The sequence below is a fragment of the Leguminivora glycinivorella genome, chromosome 3 (genome assembly GCF_023078275.1).
Source record: "Leguminivora glycinivorella isolate SPB_JAAS2020 chromosome 3, LegGlyc_1.1, whole genome shotgun sequence".
NCBI lineage: Eukaryota > Metazoa > Arthropoda > Insecta > Lepidoptera > Tortricidae > Leguminivora > Leguminivora glycinivorella.
This window is the reverse complement of record NC_062973.1, coordinates 5,504,964-5,517,095: the sequence shown is the minus strand read 5'-3', so window position 1 is coordinate 5,517,095 and position 12,132 is coordinate 5,504,964. Positions and strand designations below refer to the sequence as shown.

General features: G+C 36.7%; 1 protein-coding gene across 5 annotated transcripts in view; it reads right to left on the bottom strand.

Annotated features, from left to right (window-relative positions):
- The window catches only part of LOC125242546, a 181,460-nt gene that overhangs the window by 18,821 nt on the left and 150,507 nt on the right, over positions 1-12,132 (bottom strand). The window contains exon 1 of one of the 5 annotated variants that reach the window (XM_048151301.1): positions 5,821-5,950. The exons of 2 other annotated variants lie outside the window; for them this stretch is intronic. The gene's annotated coding sequence lies outside the window, so the exon portion shown is untranslated. Of the gene's footprint in view, positions 1-5,642; positions 5,661-5,809; positions 5,951-12,132 lie in introns of those variants that run through there. 2 more of the 5 variants (XM_048151300.1, XM_048151302.1) reach the window with 2 other exon arrangements.

The following is a 12,132-nucleotide window of genomic DNA, read 5'->3' as shown; positions in this document are numbered from 1 at the left end:
TGAAATAGCATGACACGTTCGTATGTTTACGTAACAATACGAAGGCAATTCTTTTCGCACTACATCTCATTTCATACAGTTCTTTTATATGTTTCCATGCAGAAACTTTAGGTAGGACTATAGTATCACCTGAGAGGTGAGGAGTTTTTTTTTTTTTTTTTTTTTTTAAATAAATATTATAGGACATTCTTACGCAGATTGACTGAGGCCCACGGTAAGCTCAAGAAGGCTTGTGTTGTGGGTACTCAGACAACGATATATATAATATATAGATACTTATATACATAGAAAACATCCATGACTCAGGAACAAATATCTGTGCTCATCACACAAATAAATGCCCTTACCGGGATTCGAACCCGGGACCGCGGCGTAGCAGGCAGGGTCACTACCGACTGCGCCAGACCGGTCGTCGAATTTGGTTTAGAAAGGTTAAATCATCACAGATAACTTTTTTGTCTCATTTATTAACCCCCGACGCAAAAACGTGTTATAAGTTTGACGTGTCTGTCTGTCTGTCTGTGTGTGTGTGTGTCTGTCTGTGGCATCGTAGCTCCCGAACCGATGAACCGATTTAGATTGATTTTTTTTTGTCTGAAAGCTAGTTAGTCGGGAGTGTTCTTAGCCATGTTTCATGAAAATCTGTCTACTATGTCGCGGTCGGGGGTTGTTCTAAAATTTTAATATTGTGGTTATTGACCATGACTTAAGATTGAAAGTGGCATTTAGTGGGACACTGTCAAGCTCTGGTATTCTCACAGACTTCATTGAGCCTGTTTTCATCGCACGCGCACATCACCGTTCATACAAATGTGAATCAATAATTTGTATGAATGGCGTGAGAGGTTCTCGTGTGACAGGCCGCGGTCTAGTTTCCGACCAGCGTAACGGCGCAGTAATCACAGTTCGCAGTGACAACTAGCAACTGGAGCTCTGGAGCAATATTAAACGTGCTTCTAAGGAAACCAGATGCATTTAATAAGCACTTTTAAGTATAACATAATTATGTATTTATGTATCGACCAAGTGACCTAAATGCATACGCGTGAACTACTTACTTAACTTTAAGAAAGTAGAAAAAGGTTTTAATACTTTTAATCGGAATATATTTATTTCGTACACATGCCGTATTGCTTCTTAAAATGAGACAAAATTTACCAGAGATTCGTAAGGAATTGTTTTACAAATAAAGGGCTTAAAGTTCATACAATGAGTGAAGGTAACCCTTTAAGTTATAAGTAGTTGTAAATTATACAACAACTATTTCTTCAAGTCAAGCACTTAACCTCACTTAACTTAAAACGTGTCAGATCAGATTTCTCACGCTCCTTATGAATCAGCATCGACACATTCAAAGTATTTTACAACTATTCGTTGAATTTACAAACGTTATCAAGTATTACGCTTATTACCCAACCACTTTCGTGAGTTAATATCGTCAAAGTGAATCAGACGTCGGATGGATCTTACTCAGCGGTTGCCCAACAGTCCTTGTCCGCAAAAGGCCATTTCTTTCTTAGAAGCTCTTACAAAATGTCCACGTACCAACCCATCTAGGGCAGCACGTCGATTTGAAAGATAGCGAGTTCGTTTACAAAAATGGCTTGATACACCATGACCAGATTAAATTATCATACGCAGGTCTACTTGAGTTTTCGTAACTTAATGCCAGATTAGTTCGATTCAGATCAGTTTGTACCACAGTTGATGAACTGATCTACATCACTTAGTCTACTCTCAGTGAACTATGATACAGTAAAATTCCGTCAACATCTTTTGCATCTCTTGAGGATGAAATGATGATGAGGATGAAATAGAGAAAAGTTACACTTGTGAAGTTTTGTTGTCTTTTGATGGGGTATTTATTTTTGCGGTGAGAGGATGAAAATATTAATAAAAGTAACGCGACAGTCCTATTTGTTGACTAGCAATATTTTCGCAATGATAAAATTTTGTGAACACTTAACGATGACAGATGATCTGGTGCAACCGACCCTTTGTAACCTATTATTCCACGTACGTTAAGCACCAGATAATCGTCCGATCAAAACATCCGCGGATTCACAGAAACAATGGCTTCCTGCAACCGATGTTACGATCTCAAGTGTGAATTGTGTGCGCAAATCAATAGAGCATGTGTACGAAACGAAACAACCTCGGCTTGGGAACAATGCCAGTTGCACCAGCACTCTTAATACTATGGAATTTAACGTTTCCACAAGCGTAAGTACGTGTGAAGATAGGAGATCTAATCGGGCCTTAAGATATTGTTTTAAATCAATTTTGTTGCTTAATAGCTGTGTGCAACGCGTGTTCCGACCAACTAGATGGTCCGACTAATCAAAAAGGCCACCTTTGGCAACAAGCAAAGTCGATGGAGACAAATGATAGGAGGAGGCTGCCAAGCTACTTCCTCCCGATCCTCAGAAATAAAGCTACAACAAGGACGGATATTGACATGATTTTTAACATAAGTAAGCAAGATTTTTCTAAACGATTCCTATAAACCACTTTGCGACCGGAAATGAATTAGAGTCATTGATTAAATCGCTGAAAGATACAGTTACTGTTTCCTAGAATTAATTACAAGTAGTTTATAGGTAATTAATTAAACTATACCGCAATGCAAGTACAATTATTGACCGGATATTGAGAAGAACCACTGAAAGATAAAGCTTTGGTCTTTTAGTACGTTATAGTTATAGTACACATATAGTACGAGTAATTAAAATTAAATTGACAGTATTTTGAACTATCACAACTTTTTCCTTAGAGAACAGTGAGCACCTAACAGTTTTGCAATAGGTAACTCAATATATATCTCAGAAAGAGCCAGTTAATTTTCCTAGGATGAATTACTTGCAGTTTATAACTAATTAAACCATTCCAGTTATGGCTATGCTAACAGCGTTGGATTTATTCACCATTCCTTACTTCATTGCTAACATAGCACAAATTAAGCAATACCTTCGCAAGCCTCTGCAAGACATAGACTAATAGATATACCAACTATTACGTGAGCTAGCAAAACGATTCCTTATCTAACAGGTACTTTGACTATTGTAACTTTTAACAGTTTATATTTTAATACAGGTATAAGAAGACCTGAGGAAGGATGACATTCGAAAAACTGCGGGGCACTTCTTGAGATTAGCCCAGGGCCGGGATAAGTGGCGTACACGAAGGGAGGCCTATGAAATGATGATGCTGAAGGTAGCCAAACATCGTGACAACGGGAGGAAGATTGTGAAGGAGGCCAAGACCCTTTGCCAATGGAAGTAAGTATTGTACCTCTATACCGGTATAATTCAGTATCAGTAGTAGCAGATGAAACAATACTCCAAAAGTTCCTGACATCCTGATTGTCTAAACATTGATAAATCGGGGGCAATTCGAGGTCAGAAGTATCTTACTCTAATTTTCTATAAACTCTACTCTCTAATAATAGATACACATCTATTATCATATATCATATATTAATGGTAGACACTGCTGAAAAATTTTTGACCAGCTACTTTTGATGCTGTACTGAACAATCTAACTAGATTGTTAAAACTTTATTCGTTCGTACAATACAATTATGTGGAAGCAATTACGAATTGAGCAATCAACTATTGAATAGCAGTGTGAAATATAGAAAAGTGATTCAATAACAATTACTGATAAGGAACATGTGTGTTGTGGTGTGTGTATAAATAACAGTTTATGAAGAAGTCATACTGGTTGTTTTGCTTGTTTACCGTGTACAATGGATTACAATTTTTACACAAACATATGTCTCAACGGTAACCCTTTTCGGGTATACAATATTACTTAAACAATATAATAATTACATTGTACATCATTATTAGTTTAGCGCAATGAACGAAAGAAGGTTGACCTTTGGAAACTTTGTAAAACATTTTAAAGTCTTTAAATTAGGTACAATGTTAGAGCTTATATTTGAAGGACTACATACTCGTAATCCTTTGTGGAATACCTTTCCATGAAGACTTATGTATGTAGTTCGTTTTAATTTTTTGAAGTAGCTTTATCTGTTCCGAGTTAGCATTACAGTTTTGACATCTAGTCTTTTATTTATTAGTACTATTTCAGTGGAAAATTCTTTTAAGAATCCTGCGCCTCTAATGACTATAATAGAATAAACATTTATTCGTGAACACAGGTAAGACAAAATACACATAATAACAACCAGACAGAAAGATGCCGATGAGGGCCGGATAAAATGACCACATAATTATAAATATAGTTCGTGTCTATTTCAAAGTAAATTGAAAATCAATAGAAGTAAATCGACGTAATATTAAAGGGAACGCGAGTGAAAGTGAGCCAAATCGGCTCCTACTACACTGTTTGCCAATTGCCCCTTTCCAAATAGGTCGCCTGCACTCACGACACCGCGAAGCAAAATGCAAAGTGATTTAGAACTTGAATCAAAATGATATTACTATTGTGGCCTGTGTAATGACGGGTTAAGAATCCCCCCCCAAATTTTTTTTCCTTTTCTTCCTCCCGTGGGTGTCGTAAAACCTATGGGCTATGGGTTCAATTGAGATGTACGGACTAGCAATATGTCACTGCAATGCAATATCGCAATTTCGTTTTCTTTCAACCCCTTAATTGCTATGAGTGGTAGAAATTTGAGCACTTTTCATGTGCTCTGGCTTTCCCTTTTGGGAATACATTTTATACGTTTTTAAGATTTCCTTTAGACAGGACGGATCAAAATTGTCGTACCTAAAACGTGTTTCGCGTGGGTGTAATTTGCAATTGGTCACAAGGACAATGAGAGTATAAATACAAGAGTGGGTTTTTGCGAATAAGGTAACAAAAGGGCAAACGTTTGTGTTCACGTACGTATGTGGCTTTTCATGTGTAAAGTTCTTATATTTCATATGCAATGCAGACATTGTTATCAGAGGGACTCCCTACAAATCACTCCCTACAAAAGACTTCTGATTTCAAATTTCTCTGCGTATACAATAAGTATGTACATATGGTTTGAATGAGATTCGGTTTCATGATTCTTTGTTTCTATGTTTAAGAAGCAAAACTGAAGACAATACTTGATTTTAGACTTCATTGCACTACGGGCCGATTTTTGAGTCTCACACGTTCGAATTCAGAAAATTGTCACTGAAAATAATAAGCAAGTTACCGTTTTCAACCGGTATTTTTGTGACAATATCCCGAATGCGAGATTCAAAAATCGCCCTCCTCTGGAAGATCAACACATTCTCGGCCAGGAGCGCAACACAAATATCTGTTGCTCGCATTGAATGTGTTAAGAACCCTTCTGTAAAGGCAAGTCACACATATCCTATTTGGTAAGAGTTAGCACGGCCGCAAGTGCACCGGGTGAACAATGGGGCCGAATGGCATGTAATTAGTGACGCATTACACCAACTGCCAGAAAAACGTGTGTACACTCTTAATGGGTTGGAGAGTTATGTTTTAACTTTAAGTATGTGATTGTGAGGAGTTTTATCTATAAGATTAGATAAGAAAGCTCTTTAAGTTAAACAATATTTTTAGATGTTATGGTCGCTTACGCTTTGTATAAACCATAATTACAGATTTTTAAGTTTCAATTTATGGAGTTAAATAGGTACGTAGTGACATTGCCTAACTAAAACAAGCACCTATCGGTAACTGTTTGACCCTGAAGCGTATGGTCCGTATTCTATCGCAACATTTAAATATTAATCGTAAGTAGACAGCGAATTTGTTCGCCGCGGTAGCACACAAGGCTAACAAGTCTCAGCACTGCAAATTCCAATATTAGCACTTCAATACACTTTGAGCATACACTTCACTTACGAAAACACATGTGTGGACAACTTTAGGTTATGAAAACCTGCACAATCACAACATTTTGTTTTTCTTTATTCACGCATGCGCGCGTCTACACCGCGCGATAGTTACAATATACTGCGCGCGCGCATATCGCAGTCTGCGCAGTGACAGGCGGAGCGACGAGGACGAAGCATGGAGGCTTTGATGTCTCATTTCAATCGCATGCGAAGCCTCAGCTTCTATAAAACCAGTATAAGCGTGCACTTCATTCGAGCATACATATGCAGCATCCTGATTAAAACCTAGAGATAATCTTACGACATTAGGAGTGACGTTAAGGTTTAGATATGATATGGAAATCAGCTGCTATTCGGGTAACCAACGTTATTATGAATTTTAGTTTTAACTCTTGTCACATTTGTAAATTCATACGGGAATTTGATTGGGGGGCAAAACTTCGAACGTATTTTGCGGTAGGCGCTTTGGATATTGTACGAGTATAGATGACTAAGATATATAGCTGTTATGAACACTCGAATCGAAACATGTTAAGTGTCTAAAATCTTTTGCGCATATTCCACATAGATATCGTTTAGTCTTTCTAACAAATCGCTATTGTGTTTTATTCGTTTCAGTTTCGTTTCGTTTAGGTGCGTGTTGATATCGGTCCGATAGAGCTCACATTACACCGGGCGTCAGAAAACCCTTATCATGCAAGCACTGCTAATCCAAGACGCCGGCGCCGGTTTTGATACGAGAGAGGGAGATAGCTGAGAGGCTTGCGCGGGAGTCCGGTTACCGAGCTTCGCAGGGTTTGCGATGATGCTTAATGAATTATCTATTCAGAGGTGACGGAAGCTTAGGCCATTATGCTTAATTGAGGTAGCGGAAAGCCTTGTGGAAATCTTTATATTCAATTGTAGTAAGTACCAATCAGAACATCAATAGAAGTGTGATATAGAAAGCGATATATGTATGTATTTAGTAGTATTTTGTTTGTAAACTACCATAGGAACCAAAAATTATGTCACCTGGACTGGATCAACAATACCTTCAAAATTACCGGAAATATGTAATACCAACATGACAGTGATTAAGTTAAAAATGTAGACTTTTTGCTCGATTCGAACTAAAAGCTACATGAAAGGATTAGCTCTAGCTGTCAGTGTCAAAAATCTCGTTCATCACGAAAACGTCACTTCTGACACAAATAATATTAGAATCGGATAATTATATTGTATCCGATTTATATCGTACCTAGACATAATTTTAGACGCACTTAATGATCCATGAATTGGGCCATTTTTATTAGAAATTTAAAAGAACAATGACATATCATTGAACTAATTACCTGACATTGTACAAGCAATTTCTAATTAAATGACAACGCCAACGTTAACAATGATCACTCAAAATGACATTGAAATTTGATACCGCTGATTTCTAAAATTAATTCAGATAGACTCTAATACCGTCCTGTCGCTGATCAAACTTGAGTACCGTGAGTAATCCGACCTGGGTACGGGTAGCTAATGTCATAATCTCTTACGCTTATCATTCTTCTGTAGTGGCGCGGCAGAGTCAGACTGCGTTTTGGTGGCCACATACCGTCAACGATTGTCAAGTTGGCTAGGCCGGCTGTGTGGTGAGCTAATCGCGACCAGTCTATATTTCCAGGACCTAGGCAAATTAGACCTAATTATTGAACCGTTAAATTGTAGTTTTAAGCGTCCAGCTCTGAATAATTTGCTTCAAATAATTATTCGTGTAGATAAATCACATAGAGTACTGAAATCTTGGGTCACGATCGTACCGCAAGTTTCATAAGTTAGACAAAATGATATTATTGCACGAAGCAAATTGTGGTGAAGTTATAAAATTAGTTGGTTAACGCTCTCAATAAAACAGACTACTAATTCAGTTTGATATTAAAGAAGAATGGTCTTACTGAGGTGTGCTAATATAGTACATTACGATACAAGTGCGAAAAAAGGGAGGTCCGAAACGAGTGGTGATAAATTGAAACACGACCGAAGGGTGTGTTTTAAATCGACACGAGTTACGAAGTTCCTTTTCGCACGTGTATCGTACGACGTTTTTCAGTACAGATGAGCCTCCGAAGTTTCGACCTGGCATATAATGAATCACTTCTCGCACTAGTGCGTAAAAAAACACTATCTGTACTGAAAAAGAACTAAAGACCATTCTATCTAAGCATACGTATCGATTTAGTCCCGTTTTACAAAGTCAGCCACTTATTCTAATATATCATTGTTGTTCTTGTAAAGGTAGTAACTAGATCCGAAATAAATTAAGGTAGAAATTATTATTTTCATAGTTTTATTTTCATCGAGCACATGTCAAAACTTACAAGCGCAGCGCAGCGACGCTCAGTGGTTCTATTTGACTGAAAATATAGTAATTATCAAAGCAGTCATGATTAAGTCAATGGTGGCTATTTGCACAGGTGTCATGAACCAAACATAGGTTCATTTTGTTTTTGCCGTATTGTAACCCACAGGTGTATCTATGTTTGTAAAGCATCAGCCGGCTGCGAGACTTAAATTGTATACATTACAAGGTGCTGCTAGTAGTTCTAGTAAAGTTATGCGCTTTGGTGCATTATATTCGTTGTAAGTAAGCAGGTTTTCTATTATATTTATCTGATGATAGGTGAACCTTCTCAAATCGTATTATAGACTTCTTAGTGAGGAATGTGGTGTGTGTATTTTCAGCAACACATATATATTATTTTCGCCACCATATCGCTCAAAATATGTATTTGAAGCGACCATTGAAATTGCATTAGTAACTAAACCGCTAGCCTTACTCTTGCACTCAAAATTACCTTACTAAATACGATATTCGAAAAGTCACGGAACATAGTCGTATAGATTATTTTCATGCATTAAACTCCGAGCCTAAACTGATATTATAATACTCCTACTCGTATTACGCTTATAATGATTAAGTAGAATGGTAAAATAACAGTTTCGAAATTTGTATCGTCTAGTGTTACCTACGTTAGTCAACACTTTGATAAACAAAAACATCTATAATAAGATATGTATTTTATAGAATATAATTATAAATTTAAAGTATTTTTTCAGCTAACTGTACTGTAATGAAGTCTAAACCCGTCTTGATACCGGTTCTGCGACACAACATCCTTTGCATAACGATAACACTAAATGTAACTTCGCAACCCGACACTTCTTATCATGTCCCGTGTTTATATACCTTATTTACGTACTGTTTAAAGTCAGAATGCAGTGAACTAGTTATAGGAAGCGCTGAGCATAAGCATAGGTGTTTAATTACAATAAAATTAGTATTTTGCTGTCTGCGCCGTTTTACGTTAAGACACTTTTAGACGGCGATGGAAATCGTATGCGATTTTGGATACCTACTTTATTTTAATAAATATTATTAGGAAATTCTTACATAGATTGACTGAGCTCCGTGGTAAGCTCAAGATGACTTGTGTTGTAGAATATAGTTAAACCGCGATATCAGTTGATACGTTACGCATTGTTGACGTTTCGTGCGAGATCTCAAATCATGTAAAATTGTAAATCAGTTTCTGGCAAAATTAAGTGAGTAGCTCTATTTCAGATTCTGGGTAGGTACTTTTCATACATGTAAAAACCAGTAGATAAGTATCTAAAAAACTCGCATCAGCTAAATCTACCTGGCATGATGTAGATGAGTAAAAACTTAATCCTAGAATAGGAGCAGCTTAATAAAAAAGCTTCTTTAGTATTTTTCAAATCCCAAACACGGTATATTACACAAAAATATTTGCTTAATGGAACCGTATGATCCGAAGTATAGTAGGTAATTGTATGTGTAAGTATTATCCTTGCTCCGGAACTAGAAAGGGCCCAAAAAGGTCAGCAAGCTTCGAGCGCTAAGACCCTGAACTTACAGCTGCACATTCATATCTATTCTCACTTTTATTTAAGTACGATCAAATACTTGTATGAGAATACGTAGTGTTCTCTCTGTCACACTTAGCTACGACTTGTAGGTGCGACAGAAAGCGCGCTATATATTCGTGTTTTCGATATAACTATAATAGCGCAACCTGTTCTGGCGATGGCGCTCAAATTAAAACAGTGATTGTATACATGTCACGTCATATTCACTGTTTTAATTTGAGCGCCCGGCTTTTAACACCTAATGATGAGTTACATTACATGCCTATACTCTGTCAAACAAGTCTGTCAGTAAATAAGAACAAAGAAAACTATAGGTATTCTTTTCTCTAGCACCATAAAGAAATGGATGCATATAGTTTTCTTTGTTCTTATTTACTGACAGACTTGTTTGGCAGAGTACATTACATGAAAGTATCCTTACAATGCTGACTTGTGTTAGCTAAGCAATTTATTGATATTAATATCGAATGTCACCATTGAATAATTAATTAGTAAAATGTTTATTTAATAAATAAATGGCTATTCGTATTTAAACTATTAGCATTGTCATTACAAGGTGGTCCGATCGAAGTAGGTAAGTATTTTACGGAGGACATAGTTAGGTCAACCCTTAGTCAAATTCATGTTTTCATTTAAGAATGGATTGGTATGTTCTAGATACACCTTTAAGTTATATCAGAAATATCGTAACTAGAGAACCATTGAATGCTAACTTTGACAGTATCCAACTCTATTACATTTTAAAAATAATATTTTGAATGCTTAATTATAAATGACATCAATTATCCAAGTACTTACCGCTAAACGAATACAATTTCTTGTACGTTTATGCTACATCATTAAATATTACGCCATTACGAAGTTGAAAAAAACTAACTAGAAGACGTATTTTATCACTTACACCGTTGGAATAAGTTGAAAACTTATACAAGTTTATGAGCGTGACAGCATTGTTGAATTATTTTGCAACTCCGATTTAACGTGGATTTAACGCTTGTACATCTTCGTTGCGAGGCTACACAAACAAGCGGCTCGTTAGCTTGTTTATTTGATGTATTGTGAACTTTATTACAATATTGTAAGGTATGGCGATGGTCAGTTATGTTGGTAATAGCTTGTAGATACGAATCTGTGCCGCGGACACCACAAAATGTCAAGAGTTTACTATCGTATACTGTACTGTCAATATATGACGGGCTTTAGCAATCGCGTCAGACACTATATTATTAAGTATTATAACTTATAACGTGTAACTGGCATCTAAATCAAATGTTGCTTTTCTATTAAAAACTCAGGGCCTCTAAATATTTGTAATTTATCATTATCCTGCCCTTTTCCCAGTCACTTGGGGTCGGCGCAGCATGTCTTCCTCTTCCACATAATTTTTGATACTAGTGAGTAACCATTTGGGGGCGCTGTACTCCATAGAGTGAATGTCATTGTCCGTGTTTTCTATGCTACCGAGTAACGTAAAATAAAACGTCATAAACTTATGGTAGAAGCTTGTGTTCAAGTAAGTGATTAGATAAGTAGACCTTCTCATAAATAATTTGTCACGAAACAAAGTAAGGAAGCGGAAGACAAAGTAGTAGCCATGATAAGAATGTAAAGGACTTCATTAAGAAGCCACTTAACTCTAAATGAGATAAGACGACGACTAGGTATAAGCGAAGCGTCATCAGTCATCATTGTCATCAACTGCATGATATTTATTTATTTATATAAACTTTATTGCACAAAAGACAAACTTAATGTACAACAGGCGAACTTAATGCCATGAGGCATTCTCTACCATACATACATACATACATACAATCACGCCTGTATCCCACGAAGGGGTAGGCAGAGCACATGAAACTACTGAAGTATCAGTGCCACTCTTGGCAAATAAGGGGTTGACAGAAAACGAAATTGTGACATTGCAGTGACAGGTTGCCAGTCTCTCGCCTACGCCACAATTTAACCCATATCCCACAGTCGCCTTCTACGACACCCACGGGAAGAAAGGGGGTGGTGAAATTCTTAACCCGTCACCACACGGATTCTCTACCAGTCAACCTTAAACCTTACCAACCAACTTTATTTATCATATTTAGAAACGTGGCACTAAGTTAAAAGTTTTTTATAATTACATAGTATGAAGTCTAGTTCAGTCCTAACCTAAGTCCATTACTTTTGCTACTACATATATACCTAATTGTATAAGTAAATAAAATTATTCTTCCTATCTGTAAGTTCTACCTTACCAAAACAAGCAGCATATGGATCTACTTTTTTGCAAATAGAAAGCCTCTCTCGAATTTGGCAAAAACAAAAACAGTTCACACGAAAATAGAACCAAGCAATTACTTGTATACATACTTGTACAATCTCATCTCAGTTAAAACACCGTATA